This window comes from Saimiri boliviensis, chromosome 2 (assembly GCF_048565385.1).
Source record: "Saimiri boliviensis isolate mSaiBol1 chromosome 2, mSaiBol1.pri, whole genome shotgun sequence".
Taxonomy (NCBI): domain Eukaryota; kingdom Metazoa; phylum Chordata; class Mammalia; order Primates; family Cebidae; genus Saimiri; species Saimiri boliviensis.
In genome coordinates this window covers 89,870,496-89,889,443 of record NC_133450.1, presented here as the reverse complement: position 1 = coordinate 89,889,443, position 18,948 = coordinate 89,870,496, and the positions used below count along the sequence as shown (strand labels likewise).

At 42.8% G+C, this 18,948-nt stretch overlaps 1 pseudogene; it reads right to left on the bottom strand.

Moving 5' to 3' along the window:
• Positions 1-593: 593 nt before the first annotated feature.
• On the bottom strand, positions 594-1,110 carry LOC141582694 (small ribosomal subunit protein eS19 pseudogene; annotated as a pseudogene).
• Positions 1,111-18,948: the final 17,838 nt, after the last annotated feature.

Genomic DNA, 18,948 nt, shown 5'->3' with positions numbered 1-18,948 from the left:
CAGAGTTAAGGCTCAAGGACCATCCAGAACGTGCAGGTCCAGGAGTGTTAGCGTGCAGGCAGCACAGGCCACTTTGCGCTGGAGGCTCCCTGGTGGCCTGTCTGTGCTCCACCTTCCAGGGAGAAGCGTGAGCCGTGGACCCTCTTGCTTTCCTCCAGCAGAAGCCACCTCTGCAGCCCATGTCCAGCTGAGCGCACAGCTTACTGCCCTCTACAGCTCACACAGCCGTCCTTTCTTACTTTTTGAGAACTGCAAAGACAGGATGTGGGGGAGTCAGCCACAAGGGCCCCTAGGTCCTTCCTCCAAACCCAGATAGGAACTGTTTGACTGGGGAGGCCCTACTGGCTGCCAGGTACACAGCCACTTAGGCATCCTCACTCAAGGGAAAGGAGGAAGCTCTTCCTCCTCATGCCCCCAGAGAGCAACCAATCAGGAGACCCAGACCAGACCAGGAGCTGTGGCTCACACCTGTAATCCCAGCACTTTGGAAGTCCGAGGCAGGAAAATCGCTTGAACCCAGAAGGCAGAGGTTGCAGTGAGCTGAGATGATACCACTGCACTCCAGCCTGGGCGACAGAGCAGACTCTAAAGAGACCCAGACCAGGATTATGAATGAGGCAATTTATTAACCCAGCATGGTTTGTTCTAATGCTTCTTGTTGGCAGCTGCCACCTGTCTAGCAATTCTGTCCAGATCTCTCTGTCCCTGAGGTGTCAGTTTGCGGCCCCCATCTTGGTCCTTCTCCACCATTTTCAGCCCCTCCAGGGCTTGGAGGACCCGGCGGGCCATGCTCTTGGAGGCTCGGCTGAAGTGGCTGGGCATGATGCCATTTCTCTGACGTCCCCCGTAGATCTTGGTCATGGAGCCAACCCCAGCGCCACCCCGGAGGTACAGGCGCCGCGCTGTGGAAGCAGCTCGCGTGTAGAAGCAGTTCTCATCGTAGGGAGCAAGCTCTTTGTGCTTGGCCAGCTTGACGGTGTCCACCCATTCAGGGACTTTCAACTTCCTGGACTTTTTGAGAAAGGCTGCCAGAGCTCTGACAAACTCCTGCTGGTTCACGTCTTTTACAGTAACTCCAGACATTGTGCGGCCTCCGCGCTGCCAGCCAGGGGAAAGGGGGCTCTTCTCTCTTTTCTTCTTGATTAGTATAGTTTGCAGTCTATTTTATTATTTTTTTCAAAAAGCAGCTCTTGGTGTAAGGTCTATCACCTAGGTAAAATTAGGAAACTGAGGCAAGTATAAGAAAATGAGAAGCCTATTTAGCGCCTGGGCAAGGTTCTATGGTCCAAGAAGGGGCCACAAAAGTCGTGCCCTGCTGTTCAGGGGTGGGGTTTTATCGGGAGTGGAGGCAATTGATTGGCTATTGGAGAAACAAAGCAAAGGCAATTTCATTGGCTATAGGGAAAAAGGACGTGCACAGGTCATTGGTAGGTGGGCGGGACTTTGGGTAAGCGGGCCGGCTGGGGTCCAACAGTGCAGACTGCTATTGGGCAGCGTTTGGTGAGGCTTCTTTAATTTTTGGCAGGGTTTTCCAACAGCGGGCTGGGGGTTGAGTGCATAGTTTGGTGCTGAGTGTGGCCGTGGGTATGGTATGCAGAGGCGGGTTCGGGGAAGCCACGTGGCGAGGCCAGATAATGAGCTTGGTGATGACATAGTTATCAAGAGGGGAGAGGTATGGGTGTGTCCATTTAGCTCCCAGCAAGGCAACCCGCCTTACACTGATCTTCTGAATGGTTTTTTCAGGTCTCTGTCTCCTTCAGCTGAGCTCTGATTTTGGTTATTTCTTGTCTTCTACTAGTTTTGGGTTTTGTTTGCTCTTGGTCTCTAGTTCTTTTAGTTGTGATGTTAGGTTGTTAACTTGAGATTTTTCTAACTCCCCCCGGTGACTGCCCAGGCTGGAGTGCAATGGTGCTATCTCAGCTCACTGCAACCTTTGCCTCCTGGCTTCCAGCGATTCTCTCACCTCTGCCTCCCTAGTAGCTGGGATTACAGGCCCCCACCAGCATGCCCAGCTAATTTTTGTATTTTTAGTAGAGATGAGGTTCCATGTTGGCCAGGCTGGTCTCAAACTCCTGACCTCAGGTGATCCACCTGCCTCAGCCTCCCAAAATGATGGGATTACAGGCGTAAGCCACTGTGCCCAGCCTTTCTAACTTTTTGATGTATTTAGTGCTATAAATTTCCCTCTTAACATTGCCTTAGCTGTGTCCCAGAGATTCTGGTACATTTTATCTTTGTTCTCATTAGTTTCAAATAAATTCTTGATTTCTGCCTTTATTTCATTATTTACCCCAAAGTCATTCAGGAGCAGGTTATTCAATTTCCATGTGATTGTATGTTTTTGAGTGAATTTCCTAGTTTTGATTTCTAATTTGATTGCATTGTAGTCTGAGAGACTGTTATGATTTCAGTCCTTTTGCATTTGCTGAGGAGTATTCTACTTTCAATCATGTGGTCAATTTTAGAGTATGTGCCATGTGGTAATGAGAAGAATGTATATTCTATTGCTTTGGGGTAGAGAGTTCTGCAGGTATCTGTCAGGTCAATTTGATTCAGTGCCAAGTTCAGGTCCTAATTATCTTTGTTAATTTTCTGCCTTGGTGATCCGTCTAATATTTTTAGTGGGGTGTTAAAGTCTCCCACTATTATTGTGTGACAAGCCTATCTTGGGACATGCCCAAAACCCTCCTCTGGCCAGGACAGGCTTACTCTAACCCTGAAGATGGAGACGACCTGGGATACCGGGTGTGGGTGGCCCCCTGGCTGACATCCATCATGCCCTCTGCTGCAGGGACGGCCCTCCTCTTTTTTTCATACTTTCTTGTCCTTGCTCGAACCTTTTTCGGTGACAATGGGCTTTTAATATTTTCCTCCCAAAACTGTGTGGCTGGTAGTAGCATTTCAAAATTTTGCCCAGAGGAAATAGAGGATTGAGAAGTTTAGGGGACAGCCAGGCGCAGTGGCTCACGCCTGTAATCCCAGCACTTTGGGAGGCCGAGGTGGGTGGATCACGAGGTCAGGAGATGAAGGTCATCCTGACCAACATGGTGAAACCCCGTCTCTACTAAAAATACAAAAATCAGCCAGGGGTGGTGGCACATGCCTGTAGTCCCAGCTACTCGGGAGGCTGAGGCAGGAGAATGGCTTGCACCCGGAGGTAGAGGTTGCAGTAAGTTTGCGCCGGCAACAGAGTGAGACTCTGTCTCAAAAAAAAAAAAAAAAAAAAAAAGGTTCAGGGGATTATTTCACTTATTTTGAAAAGAACCAGAACTGAAACAGACCTCCTGCTTGGTCCCAGTCTAGCACTTCATCAGCCATGCCATCAGCTTGCAGTTTTGCTGTCCACTATGCTATCAGCTTACAGTTTTGTCTCAGGATCCTTCTGAAAAGAATAACTGTGTGCCAACCTTTTTCAAACGTCTTATAAAAAAATTTTTGAATAGCGATATCAGTAAGAGGCTTATGAAACAACCCAAAAGAATACAAAGCTGTAGCTATTTTCCGGGCTCTCTTTCTTTAAGACCTTCAGGCAGTTCCCAGAACAGACTGGTAATGACTCAGGATGAATTATCATCCCCAGGGCAAATTCTACAAAGGCTGATGATTTATAGCCCGCCTCACCATTGCCATTTCCTAACAGTTACCTCCAGGCGGTGCTGCCTAACATGTAATCATTAGAACTTTATTATTTCGCTTCCAAGGACTGCCATTGTTTCAAAAGGAAAAAAATGGATCCTTTATATCCTATTTTGAATTATGTAGTCCTTTTTTCCCAAAGGACAAAGAAGAGATGTTTTTAAAAGTGTGGAGAAAGGCCAGCTGCGGTGGCTCATACATGTAATCCCAGCACTTCGGGAAGCCAGGGGGGAAGACTGCTTGAGCCAGGAGTTTGAGATGAGCATGGACATCTCTACAAAAAAATAAAAAATTAGACAGGTGTGTTGGTGCACGCCTGTGATCCCAGCTACTTGGGATGCTAAGGTGAAAGGATCGCTTGAGCCCAAGTGGTCAAGGCTGCAGTGAGCCATGATCACACCACGGCACTCCAGCCTAGGTAACAGAGCAAGACCCTGTCTCAAAAAAAAAAAAAAAAACTAAATGTGGAGGAGACAGAACATCTGCCAAAATCTTAGAGAATAGTGCTAAGAGGGGAGCTACGAGAATAAGGGAACACATTTTATTTATTTCACAAAAGGATTCTAAAACAGGCAGTGAGACAACATAGAGAGTCTATCTGTAAGTCAGATTTCAGAAGTGGTACCAATGACCCTTTCTACAGTATTTCTCACCAACTGCAAGCAAGTGAAACAAGTTCAAGTTCCAACCCTTAAAATCACTGGATCCATCACTTGTACAATAGCTTGGATAGATAAAATGGGAAGCTACATTCCATTTTTACTTTAGTGTGAGTTATTCTGGCCTTTTGTCAGAGGACAGCTGAGAGCTTATTTTCTGAAGTGAACGGAGACAAAATACTGTAGAGCACTTGCTAGGAGACAGTGAAACCCATGGAAGGCAGCTCCTTGTAGGGAGGTGGATGAAAAGAACAAGCTTACTTATTTCATAAAAGGATCAAGGGAAGTCCCTAAATAAAGATCCTGTGTAAACCTAGTGATTTCCCTCCGTGCAGAGAGAATGAGGCCACAGAAGTTCCACCCATGGTCAGGGATTTGTGAAGTGACACCAGTTACCCTTATTCTGAACCAGGGAGAAGCACAGATTCCTGTATACCTTAGGCCAGATTCTTGGCCATTGAACTCTCCCATGGGCAACAGCTTGCAAAGGGGGAGAAAAAGGAGGTGGGGGAATTGAGGGTCTTTTTCATTTTTGTTATCTGGTCTCTTCCCTAAGGAGGGATGAGAGTTGATTTTGACAGGGGACAGTGAGATGGAACGTGAGGACTCTGAGCACCTGAAAGAGGGCTATGAAGAATGAGGCAGCATCAACACTGGAGGTGAGGAAGCTAGAAAACAAATATTCTCGTCTCCTAAACAGGCCTAGAGCCAGCTCTGAGAAAGCTCCCAGCAGATCCTAGAGACATATCCTCTACAGAGAAGATGGCATAGCTTAAACCTTGCTGGATAAAATCCCATAATCTGCCTGTAAGTCCAATTATTTCGGAAATAACATCATTAACTTCCTCAAAGAATGGGAGAAAAGATTAGACTTAGGGTATTATCATCTCTTTTGGACATTTATTCTAAAGGAGCTGGAAGCTGTAAGTGACCTCAGTTTTTCCTGGGGATGTAGAACAGCTTTAGACCTTCTCTTTCTGGAACTGACCCTAGGTGCTCTATTTTAGTTCTCAGACTAGTTCATTTTTGAATTTAATAAAAAAAGAAAAAAGAAAAAAAAATTCTTTTTTTATTTAAACTGCTGTTTTTTGTTTTGTCATTCTTAGGGTTGACCCTTACAGTCCTTTGCACATTGATCTTCAGATCTTAAAAAGAAAAAGAATGCATATATTTTACTTAACTTCTCTTTTAAGGTAAGGAAATAGTTACAGGATTCTATATACTTCTGATGGGGATGTGCATTTGTGCAGTGCTTTGGAAAACAATTTGGTGAAGTAGAAGATACTCATGCCCTATGGTTCAGGAATGTCGTAGATACATACTCCACAGGAAACGAATACTTAGACAACAGGAGACACAGGAATATTCAGAGCAGCATCATTTATAATAGCCCAAAACAGAAAATAACCCAAATGTTAATTCCAATAAAATGGAGAATTTTGGTATTGATAAAATGACTTATAGCTATGTGGGACAAGATGGGTGAATCTTGAACACCATGTTAAGCAAAAGAGATCAGACCCCAAAACCTATTTTGTGCAATTCCCTTTACATATGGATCAGAAATAGGTAAAATGAATGTTGGTTAGGGCATGCATTCTCAGTGGAGGCAATATTGCCTGCAGAGGAGTGCAAACTGGTCCTTAGAGTGAAAAACATCGTAGGTGTTGTAATGGTCTTCTGCCCTCCAAAGGGCCACAAAACACATGCAGATACACAATATATCTGTGGTATTACAGTTCCATGGGGTGTTTGGCAGACTTAGGAAGAAAACTAAATAGGCTTCTTAGTGGTGCAAACATGAAAAGAAAACTGAGAAATACTTATTTATGGATTCATACTTGGGCAGTACAATTATCAAGAACAAAGAGGTGATTACCATACAGATTAGGATAAGGAATCCATCTAGGTGAGAGGTAGGGAGGTGTGAACTGAAGGTACATCTGTGGGCTTCTTGGATACTGGCTGGAATGACCAGGTTGGTGGTTACATGGGCACATAATTTACAATAACTTGTAAGTGTACTTCTATATTTTATGTACTTTTCTGAATTTGTGTGTTATGTTTAATAAAGTATTTTTAAGATCCTAAAACTAAAGGTTACAAAAGAATAGCAGTGGAATCGAGAAAAAACATTAATGATTTAATATGGAATCTGGATAAAATATAATGGTTTAAAAATCTATGGATGTATTTTGATGGAAAAAACAAAGACATAAAAGAATACTTCCTTTGTACTTACAAAAAGGATAGTAGTAATTTTCTAAAAGCTTCTCACTTAGCATTTTTGTGTGTATATTTTTGCTTGGGGATATATCTTATGATGCAACTTTCCTGAAATGACCCAAATACCAGTTTTTGTTCTCACTTTTGTTATCGTAGAATCTGTTTGGATTGTCAATTGGGTTGTCTTCCTAAAGTATGAATTTGGTATGTATTGACTGAAGTGGCTAGTGGGTACATTTTTACTGATTCATATTGGGGAACGAATGAAGCACCCTGGCCAAAACCAAAAACACAAAACACAAAAAACCCAGGAAGGTATGTTTCTTTTTTAAAACGCGAAATTGTATGTCCGTATGCCCAACACCAAACTTATGAAATAGAACCTTATCAGTCCCTGTAGCCCCGGTGTGTTCTTCCTGGTCACTTCCTCTTTGGGAGGTATCTTGAACGGAATATGAAATCTTGGACAAGAAATGAGGATTCGTGACTGCAGATATTGTTTTCATTATTTTTTCCTGCTTTAGGTAGAACTTCAGGGAGGGGATGATCTGGGAGGTAAATAGCTGAAATTCTATTGGATTTGCATTTCTGGACCATGGCTCCTGATGCCAGAAAGAATGGCCTTTTCTGGGGTTGGAGTATTTTCTTAAGAGACCTGGGAGGAATGATTTCCTTGAGTTAACTGGCCTTATGAAGAGAAGACTTTAAACTGAATTGCCAAGTTATTGGTATTGTGATTCACAGACTTTTAGATCCAGAACAATATGTATTTATGGCTTCTGATGTCCATAGTGACAACATGAGAGTCATGAATAATAAGCAAAATGGAACTTGAGATAAAGCATAACACAGAGATGGGAGTGGGGGCAGGAGGGATGAGACCTGGTGAGCAACTGGTAAATCCAACTTGCTGTGCTTTTAAGGAAGTCATTTTCTGATGTTTCAGGCAACATCTGAATTACTCAAGTGAATTCTGAGGTAGTACTTTAAGAAGAGTCTATTTAGATAAATTTAGGTTCGTTTAGAGAATGATAGCCAGGATTAGGAAGAGATTGTATTCTGTGTCCTAGGATAGCTGGTTCAATTGTGGATTCAGACAGGAAAACATGAGGGTTCATAATAGCCTGTCTTCAACTATTTGGAGGACTATGTATATGGAAGCATTTTGTTTTTAGTGAACACAGGGCATAAAAGTAGAATAAGTCAAATTATAAATAGGTAATTTTCAATTTAATATACGAACTTGATTTGCAACTATTTAGAGCCATCTGGTGATGTAGTCTTTAAAAAAATGGAATGTTCCTCATCCTTAATAATAACTTAGAAGGCTGAGATGTTACATGATTTTGTTCCCTGTATTTCCATTTCATTTATTTCCAGAGAAGCTCTATGGACATTAACAGAAAACAAATAAATAATCACTCTGCTAAGCTTTCCTGTTTTGACCTTGATGCACAAATGTTCCATTATTGATTTTCCATCGGATGCAAGAAGAGTGCTTGCCAATAAAACATCAATGAGCTTGTTAAGCAAACAGAAAACGGAACTTACCTGTAATTAGAAGTTAACAAGAAGCGTTAGAAAATGTATTAGTTGACAAGGAAGTCAAGAAAAAGAGGAAAATTATGTGACCCACCTAATAGTAAAATATATCAAAACAAAGGTAAATTACAAATAGAGGAATTTTCTAAATTAAATTCAAGGCTGCCAGATTTAAAAGACAATATAAATGTAATACAATCTCTTTTCCATTAATGTTTAAAACCCCTCCTATACTGACCTGTACATTTGCCCCACTGATGAAATGGAATCTGAAAATCGGGATACAGATGCTCTGGGAAGAATAATAAAATTGAACTTAATTATAGCAACAGTCTAGTTGCTGGACCAGATCCAAGAAAACAAAACAGAAGCATACTCAAATAAGATTAAGAATGCATTTAGCAAGTGGTGAGAAGCCCTAATTTGAATTGAGTGGTTTTCAGTCTCTGGAGTACATAGAATCATCTGGAAGCTCTTCCACACCCATACTTTTCAGATATTCTGATTTGTTAGGCCTGAGTCAAGGCCCAATTTTTGTATTTCTACTTGTTAAGTTGCTATAGGTAATTCTGATATATAAGAAGACTGAAGACTAAGAACAATTCCTTGAATATAGTGACAGCCTCTAGCTGGAATAGTCTAAATCCTAATTACCCTAATTCCTACACTAACGGTTCCCAACCGGTATTCTGCAAACAACAGTCTTGTGACTGCTCTTTGAAAAAAAAAAAATCATGGCCATGTAAATTCATTTTTCTGTTTACCAAGAAAAGCATTTCTTGAATGTGCTTATTAATTTGTTACCTGTAGTACATATATTTATTGCATTTTTAACCTAGTAAGTATTAACAATCCCAAACTTATAGAACAATGCCCCAAGGATGTTCTATGATATTACTGTTACTCTACTGGAAATGAACAGAACAGTCGGAACATGTACTCCATAAGAAATTTATTTTTATTATTATTATTTTTTTGAAAGGGAGTCTTGCTCTGCCACCCAGGTTGATCTTGGCTCACTGCAACCTCCGCTTCCCAGGTTCAGACGATTCTCCTGCCTCAGCTTCCTGAGAAGCCAGGACTACAAGTGTGTACCACCACATCTGGCTAATTTTTTGTATTTTTAGTAGAGATAGGATTTTTGCCTAGTTTGCCAGGCTGGTCTCAGACTCCTGTCCTGAAGTGACCTCCCAAAGTGCTAGGATTATAGGCATGAGCCCCATACCTAGCCTTCCATAAGGCATTTAAAGGCCATCCCAAAGGTACAATCAACAGACTTGCCAAAAGTCAGTGGCAAGATCTCTAGACTCAGAGCCATCTCCAAGTTCCAACTCCCCCACCCCCACCGAAAGCCAATCAATTGTCCTCCCAGGACGACATCAAATAGCAATTAGCACATGGTCCTCAACTTCTCCAGAGCAGCTCCAAAAAGATAGATACTATTAATAGGGGAAATACTGTAAACTGCAGTCTTTAATGGATAACAATCAAAAACATTCCTGTGGATAAATTCTATAAAATATGTTTCTCACCAACGAAAGCCTCTATAAATTTCAGACTGATCTGATGACAATTTAACCTATTTTTAAAATGCGTATAATTACACATTAAAAAACACAATCTCTGACCGTAAGGCCCTCCCCATCTTCACCTCCATTTCACATTTGGTGATACATATATTTGAGATAGTGTCACTCATTATTTGTTTTGGGAGTAGTCTATAACCTTGGAAGTTTCTTGAGGGCAAGAATCAAGTCTTTTACAGCCTCTAGCCTGCCTCTGTGCACCCAACAGATCCTCAACAAATAATGTGTTACTCTATTTTGTCATAAAATATAGGACATACTTAGCTGTACAGCACAATGTGATTTGATCACACCCAATCTATGAATGAATAATAACAGCACTGAATCTGTTTAAAAACAACATTATCTATCCTCATTTCATCTTCGTAGTATATTCTTTTGGTTTTTAGTAATGTTGGTTCTATTCATTTGTTTTTAGATAATTTACTATGTTGTGCCTAAGTAAAATTATACCAGGAATTTTTATGGGGAAAAGCTAATGGTACTGCTCTTAATTTTAGACATTTGAAAATAGAAATTCAGATATTGAACAGTGAGTTTTATTTTGGAGTTTGGAGGAAATTGAGGTGTTGTGGTGAGATTGATAGGCTCCTTTAGGCTACTTGTTTATGAGGTTGGGGAGAATATACAAGTTTACAGAATCTTGTAAATTCTCACAGTGCTTAGTTCTGTGACTTTACAAAAACTGGAATTCTTTTTCCTAGCTCTCTGTGGAGAAATGTAAGCTGTGAGTTTAACATCCTGTTTACTGTGCTTTGGCAAGTTTTTGTGGAAAAAAATATATTGCTTTCTTTATCCTGCTTGCAATATATATTACATATATGTATATTATATATATATATGCTTCTTTGTACTATAGTAAATTGTATCTTGCAAATAGAGAAATAATTCAGAGTAAATTAAAAGAAATCTTTACTCTGAGGTGGAAGCATTGTCTAATGGACCATATATTTAAGCCTTGTGAATAAATCACACTACAGCCCAGCACAGTGGTATGTGCTTGTAATCCCAGAGACTTGGAGGGCTGAGGCAGGAGGATTTCTTGAACCTAGGAGTTCAAAACCAGCCTGGGCAACATAATGAGAATCCATTTCAGTCAATCAACCAATCAATCAATTACACTAAAAAGAGCAAGATCTTAGAACAAGGAAAAGAGTTTATGACAGAGTTACAGCAGTCATCAGAGAAAAATCCTGGACAAATTGTAAATCTATACCAGTTGTGAATTGCTATGACTGCAATTGAAAACCAAAGTTATTTTCGTATAGTTTTTTGGGGTGTATTTGTGTTTAGTCATAACTTGTTTGCAAATTTAGAGTACTATAGCTATAATTTCTTTTGAGAGACCTTGACTTTGAGGAACTCACAGTTTAATGTAAGAGAGGACTGGAAACCAGGAATTAAATGCAGAGTGAGGTTCTGTAGTACAGGGTATATACAGGGTGCAGAAGCACTATAGCACCATGTTCTGGCCTCGTCTTCTGCTGCTCTAGACTTCCTGAAGTGCCATTTCCTGAACCTACCTGTTTTTTTTCCCACCATATGGACCTCTCTCTGTAGGTGCCATTCTCTCTCCTTGCAAGCCTTTTCCACATCTTATGTTCCTGGTGTGGAAGTTCTCTTTCTTCACAATCTTCTTGAAGCCTGCCTCTACCTCATCCAAGTAACTGTTTTGTCCACTTCTCTGTATTTTTTAATAAATAATTACAGTCAGTTCTCATTATTAGCAGCAGTTATTTTCTATAAAGTTGCCTAGTACACTGAATTAATGCAGTATTAACCCCTTGTTCCTAGGGAAAATATGCATATACATATCTCACATAGGTTATCATCTTAATTCCTAGAAACATCTTACCCTGGTAGATTGAATTTTCTTATTTACAAAAGAATAAAGGAAGTACAGAAGCGTTGAGTGATTTGCCTGAGTCTGCCTCACTAGCAGGTGCCACAGTTAAGATTCAGATCTCCCGTCCAGCTGGTCCCCGAGCCAGAGTTTCTTGCACTATGCTGCACTGCCCTCTACTGTTTCTGCCCTCTGGTCATCTTTGTATGAGAGCTGAAACAAGAAGGCCAAGGGTCACCTTATTTGACCTTAGCTTGGAATGTGTGCTGGGAGTGACAGATTTTTCACTACTATGTGTATATCCGTCAATCACCTTGAAAACTCCACAAGTATTAATTTGAAGATTACAAAGATATTTTAGCAAGTAAGCACATTTGCAACCATGGGATCCACAAATAATGAGAATCAACTGTATTTTTAAGTGACTGCTAGGGTCTGTTTCATGGTAACCCCTTCCCCCAACAATGTGGAATGTTTCTTTAGCTTGATAGTTTATTCATTTATTCATTCATATATTTATTAAGCACTTACTATTAAGCCAGACTCTGCTTTAATCTGCAGCGAACTGGCTAGAGATTAAGGTCCTGCCCCGCCCCTTGGATTTTATATTAGATTAAGAAAGACAGATAGCTAAGTCTGGAGCTTGGGGAAGAAGCCCAGGTTGGAATTATAGAGCCACCTGACCACGGAGAAACCTGGTGTGTCCCCTCCTACTTCACATCCCCAGGTATACTTCCAGAACATTTCTGTTCTATTCTTATGTATAAACTCTTCCTTTTGAGTCGTTCTACATTGACACATGTCAACCTCTTCTTTTGTTGATTTTGAGGCTACTTGCTCATGTAACTGGCAGGATATTGCAGAATGATCATGCTGACATGGCCTTTGAATTCTGGTTCTGCTACCTACCAACTGAGTTACTTTGGTCAAGCTCTTGGACTTCTGAGCCTGTTTCCTAATTTCAGAAGTGGTGATATGATGTGTTGGGCCCTGATGGGTTGCAAGGAAGAGGCACATATATATCATCTTTGGTGATGAGGGCTGAATGTAAACTTGAATTTACATTCAAGTAGCTAGGATTACAGGTGTGTGCCACCATGCTCAGCTAATTTTTAAAACTTTTTGTAGAGATGTGAATTCACTATGCGGCCCAAGCTGGTCTTGAACTCCTGACTTCAAGTAATCCCCCCACCTTGGCTTGCCAAAGTGCTGGGATTACAGGTGTGAACTACGGCTCCTGACTGAGAGTTTACTTTCGTTTGCTAGTGGTGTTCTTGGTATCTTTTCATATTTGAGGCTTTGGTGCTAGTGCTGAAGTATTAACATTCACCATCTGAGGTTTACAGGACTTTTAATATTGAGCAACTGCTTAGTTCTGCATCTTTGCAAGTATACACAGTGTGCTACCAGGACTCTGCTTTCTATCCATTGAAAGCAAGAAGTAATATAGTAAAACTCTTCCTGGCTAGAGGCTTTGAAAGAATGGAGTATTCTGGTTTAAATCTATTAACTTGGAAGTCTGAAGGTGAAAAAAATTCAAAACTTTAATTTCCTGTTGAATGCAATTTGAAAATACAGCCAGCGATTCTACTTTTCATCTCTAGTAAGTTTGGACATTCAGATCTACTTGGTCTTTTATTATAGAACTTCCAGTGTGACTGAGACTTACATTGTGAAGGTCCCTTTCTAACACTTTAGATGTAAGAGAATGTAACTGGTATTGTATGAGATCAGGCAAAATGAGAACTGATACCTGTAAATATACTTTTTAGACTAAAGCTCTGATTGCCACCTTTTTTCTTATTTAATTCATAAAAATAAAACACATTGGCTGGATGGTGGGAGTAGAAAGGAAATTTATATCTTTTAATTGCTTGTCTTTGTATCATATCAAGACAGAACATACAGAATCTGTGGCTTTGGACCTACAGAAGGAAACACATTTTTCTACCTGCTGTGTGCCAGAGGTTCTTGAATACCTGCAGGGCTTATTGCAGCACAGATTGCTGGGCCGTTCTCCAGAGTTTCTGATTCATCAGGTCTAGGGTACGGCCTGAGAATTTGCATTTATAAAAAGTTCTCAGGTAACGGTCCAGAGACTACATTTTTGAGAACCATTCTTGTATACTAACTGTAACCTGTAGAACTCTAGAAGAAAGCTTAGTTTGGTCTGGGATAAGAAGCACCAGGTTATGGAGCAAATCATCAAAGATTCAGCCCTTGATCCCAGCCTAGTTTGGAATTCAGATAACATGTAATATACAGTGACATAACACAATTCTTGGTTTTCATGATTGCACGTCATAGCCAAGCATCAAGTGAGAAATGCAGTATCATTTGCAAGGCTTAGAGAGGCCTGGTGATAGGATAAATAGGATTTAGTGATTAACCCCATGAGAGTTTTCTCTCCCTCACACTTAGCATTTAGCCTTACTTTAGAAGGGCCTTGTATTTTCTTTTAACTGGTAAAGAGCTTTGAGTGCTTATTAAATTGAAAGCTTTGTGTGTTTTTAAAGATATTAGGCATGTTTCTTGTTTTAAAAAATCTTAACAATAATACAGGAGAATAAGAGAAACTTTTTCCAAAAAGGGGAAATCATTGTGGTCATTTTATCTTATTGGAATGTTGGATACTATAGTCTGCATCATTAATCATTAAGCATGCTATGGGTTTTCCATTTTTATAGGATTTGTACCTCAATTGAGGTGATGCTGGTAATTCTTGTGCTCCATTTGAAGATGAAAAATATAGGCCAAAATCAAAGACCTGGCATAGAAGCAGGATAACTAAATCAGCTTCGAAGGAACACGTAGATACACACACACATAGACACGCATATAAAGTAACATGCACATTTTTTTTTCTTTTTTTTTGGTTTTGAAGTTTTTAAAGTAAAAGCCAGCCCTGCTCCTCTCCTGCAGTGGGCGGGGACAGCCTGTGCTGCTTTCCTTGTGAAGCCACAGGTCCCTCTGGGCATGGTGCCACCTGGCCATCCTCCTTTCACTTTTATCTTTCTCGTCGACCAATGGACTTGGAGCACTGAGGCCATGCCCTATCCTGCATTCTAGTGCCACCCTGATGACCCCTCTTCTGGCTCAGTCACACAGCTGAGTGGTAGCTGACTAGAAGCGTTTAGCTGTCCTTTATCACACTGATGTGGCACCACCCCTGCCTCCTTCCCTGCCCTGCGTTGTCGGGAAAAACTGACACAGCGAATTGGGCATGGCCAAGAAAAACGGTAAAATGCATCAAATTGCAGCCACCCAACCTAGCCCCAAGCCCCCTCTGACAGCAGGACCAGGGCCAGAGTCCATGCCATTCCTGAGGCACACCGGGCTGGGCCCCTGGGCGCCTCTGGGTTTACCCTTTCAAAGTCTTGTCTGCCAGCCACCCCCCTCAGCAGCCCAGCCCCCATCCTCACTGGTCGCCCCTGGGTGACTTTGGACCAGTGACTCCCAGGGCTTCCTGCTCCAGACTTCTCCATTACCTCCTGCCACCCCAAGCTGGACTTCCCTGGGCTCTTTGAACTCATGTCTCAAAGCACCTGGGTCCCCACCGTGCACCCCCTTCCACACCCCTCCCCCATTGCAGAGCAGCATTTCGGTCTGAAGTGCCCTGTTCCTTTGCCCCCAACCCCTGACTGGAATGTAATGAGTCACAGTCCCCCTGGGAACTGTCATTACTGACCTGCCTTTGATCTTAGGACCCAGTCCCCTAAGGGTTCTCACCCCCTTTCTGGTTCCTCTGGTCGCAGCACAAATTTCCAGCTGGAAGGGGAATGGGGACAATGGGACCTGGGAGCAAGAGGTTTTAGGCTGCCTCACTTCCTTAACATAGGCATTGACAGTGTGAAAAGCCTACAATTTTTCTGTGACCTCAAAACGTTTACAGTATCTCTGGGTGGCAATGGGAGAACGGGTTTGGTTTTGTTTTCTTCCAGGCTTGTACTCTCCAGAAAGACTTTAACATTTTTTTTTCTGAGTTCTCTACCTCATATTCTAATTCTCCATGGTTCTAGGACCACACTGCCCTTCAGTCAGTGGTCTCTGGAGTGAGATTTGCTCATCTTCCATGGAACAGATCTTGGGAAACTGAACTTGACAGCTTGAATCTTCCTCATACCATCTTCACCTGGGGTACTTTGAGTACCACAGGATAAATGTGGGACATCTTTCTGAACCATCAGTTTCCCTTGATTCACTTGAGAGAGAAAAAACATTAATGTACTTAGGGATGACAGTCACATAAGGTTTCTAATTGTATACCAGACTTCTTTCCGAAATGAGGCTTGGGTTGTCCTCTTTCTGATGAATTCCCAGATTTAACAGAAAGGCTGCCTTCTGCCATGAGGACACATTGATGTAAAAGTGTGAGAGGTACTGGTATGCTTCTTACACTAACAGACATGTGAGGGTATATGGCTGTAAACCACATGGCTTATAGTTCCTGCCTACTTAATGTTGACTTTTCTACCCCTGCCTCTGCTTTTGGTCCCTGGCAGTGCTGATTCATGGCAAAACCCCAGAGTTTGGAATCGGAAGACTGAGTTTAAGTTCCAGTGCTGCCTTTTTCTTTTCTTTCCTTTCCTTTTTTTTTTTTAGCCATGGTATCAATTCCGTTCAGTCACTAAGTGTGACAACACCTTGTACAGTTGTTGGTGGCATTAAACCAGAAAGCGTTTAAGAGTATTTTGCAAAAACTGTAAAGGAGTTTGGGGCTGTACGATCTGGTAGCTCTCACGAGTATGACTGCTCTTTCCCAAGTTAAAAGATTATCAGCAGGGGATAGCCCTGACATCCATCAGGAGCGAAGAAAAAGAAGAAAACAAGTGCCTTCTCCACTCCCACTGCTTCACTTGACTAGCCTTAAAAAAGAAAAAAAGAAAACAAGTGGCAGTAGCCCTGAGATAACCAATTCTGGTGGTTGCCATTCAACTGAGGATGAGTTTTGGCTGGCCTGGCTCCTGAGGACAGGCAGCCCAAGGAACAGTAGAGAACAACTTGTTAAGATTGTAAATGGACTGTCGGATACTGGTTAAGAATTCTGGGAAGCGGAATTCTGGGTTTTCAGAGGCCAGGACTGAAGGGGGCCCAGTGAGCAGGCAGTCCTTTCCCTGGATAAAGCTGTAACCACTTCTCTCAGACCCAACTTCCCTGTCCAGGCCCTGGCTCCCTGGTGTTTTTCTCTGGTCAAGCTTAGCTGGTCAACTAGCTTTTTCCACTGTCTGCCCATCTGGCCAGTTGGATATTAGAAGATCTCCAGAGCCAGGTGCTTGGGCCAAGAGTAAGGCCAGAGCCTGGAGAGAGGCTGGGTGGGGCTCTGGTCAGGCAGGTAGGTCCAGTTGGGGGCAAGGGAGAGGCTCCACATGACTCCAGGTCCTGAATCCTAGGATTGTCTCCAACTGCTGCTCCCAGGAAAGAGGCCCCACAATTTCAAAGTTGCCAAGAGCCATAGGGCAGATGTCTTACCTCTCTTTTCTTGGGAGGTTTCTTGGTTGGGTAGATGTTTCTGGATGTAAGAGATTGGGGTGGAAGTAGTGACCATGGTTTACTCTTTTTACCTCCAGAGAGTAGGAGAGACTTCTAGCTGGGCAGCTTTTTTTCCATGAAAAGTCCTGAATTAGAAACACAGCCAATAGGCCAGGAGCAGTGGCTCACACCGGTAATCCCAACACTTTGGGAGACCAAGGTGGGAGGATTGCTTGAGCCCAGGAATTTGAGACCAGCCTGGGTAACATAGTGAGAACTTAGATGGGGTCTCACTATCTCACAGGTAGCTTGTTGGCTGGGGGAAGGGTGAGAGAACGCTGAGACTGGGCTTTTCCTTAAGGTCTGGGGATGGGAGCTTGGCTCATCCCACCCTGGGTGATTCTTATCAGAAATTGAATGACCATCTTACATGTTTCTTCCTACACATAATCATGATGCTGACAATGGCCCTAATCTTACAGATAAAACCAAGTGAATGTCTCCTCTTGAGGCAGCAGTCTCTAAGCCAAGGGAGTCAGGGAGGCTACTGCCTGTGATCTTCTTTCCCATCAAGCCACCTGCACCCTTGACCCATGTCTCCACCCCTAGGACTACTTTCTCATTGACCAACAGCCTTCAGTAACTCTCCCTACAGCTCAATTGTGTTGTTTTCTGAGGTACCTCAGAAATTGAAGCATGGGGTATGGTGCAGGGACAAGGAAAGTATGATAAAGAAACTAAGGCAGGGATTCACAAGAGAGGTCAGATCCTGGGAGCAGCCCATTTGCAGGGCAATGTTGAGGAAGTTGCCTCTTCCTGAGCCTTCTCCCTTGAAGCTGTTCACATGAAGGAGTTGGACCACATGACTGATTGCATCATTTTATCTTGCTGCGGAACCAACAGATGAGAGCTGCTCAGAAGAAATGGATGGTGGAGAGATAAGAACCATGAAAGAAGTTGATACTAAAGAGTTATGGGATGAAAGGTCCAAGATAGGCAGAAAAGAAAATGTTGCCAGTTGCTGGGGAAGAAAGGAAGTCAGAGGGCCTAGACACTGAGGGGGACAGAACATCTCCATGTGCACTTTGTCTCTTGTAGTCAGCAACAGGTATCCACGCGGAGGGCCCTGCATCATCGCTACCCTGAAGGAGCTGAGGTAAGAAGCCCTGGGCCAAGGTGCAGTGACCCCCTAGGAGCCCTCCAGCCTCCTCCCACAGCAGGGGTTGGGTGCCCCTCTGCCTGCTGAGACAGCCCACACAGCCCCCAACCCTAATGATTGCTCTGTCTCTTCCCCAGTCCTCCTCCAGCTCCTACTCTCTGCATGGATCTCAAGAGCCTATACCAACAACCAACAGTATCCTAGACTCTAGCTATCTAACAAACAGTCAACTCAATAGAACGATGGAGACATTAGTATGAGTCCAGTAGGGTCCCCTGGTTCCACCCTGCCAATCCTGGGCTCCAGTTTCCCCTTGAGGCCCTGAAGAAAGGGGCTGGGGGCCCTTGGTGCCAAGGGCAAATGGGGATCTGGGGAGCCCAGGCCTCAGCTGGAGGGACCCCAGAACATGGGGCATGTATCATGGCTGTTATATTGCTGCCATTTTTGCATACTGTCTCTTCTCCAGACACCCCTGCGCCAGTACTTGCCACACATGCCTTGGGATTGTTGCCTCTCAGGGAAGCTAGGCTGACTGGTTGTCAGGAGCTCTGTATTTCTGCCCTGACTCAGTCCCTAATTTACTCTTTGATTCTAGATAAGCCACCTTTCCTTCTTGGGCTTGCACTTCCTGAGGAGGTAGAGAGTATCAAAGGTCTCTGTGAGCTGTGAGTATCCAAGATTTAAAGATCCATTAGAATGCAAACCTCAGGGCCAAAGGCTCCTGCCTGTCCTTTTCCATCCTATATCGCTGCTATGAAGATATGGGCCATGTCCCCGGCTCATATGTCCTGAGTAAATGTTGAGTGAATGCACCTTTCTAAATCACAA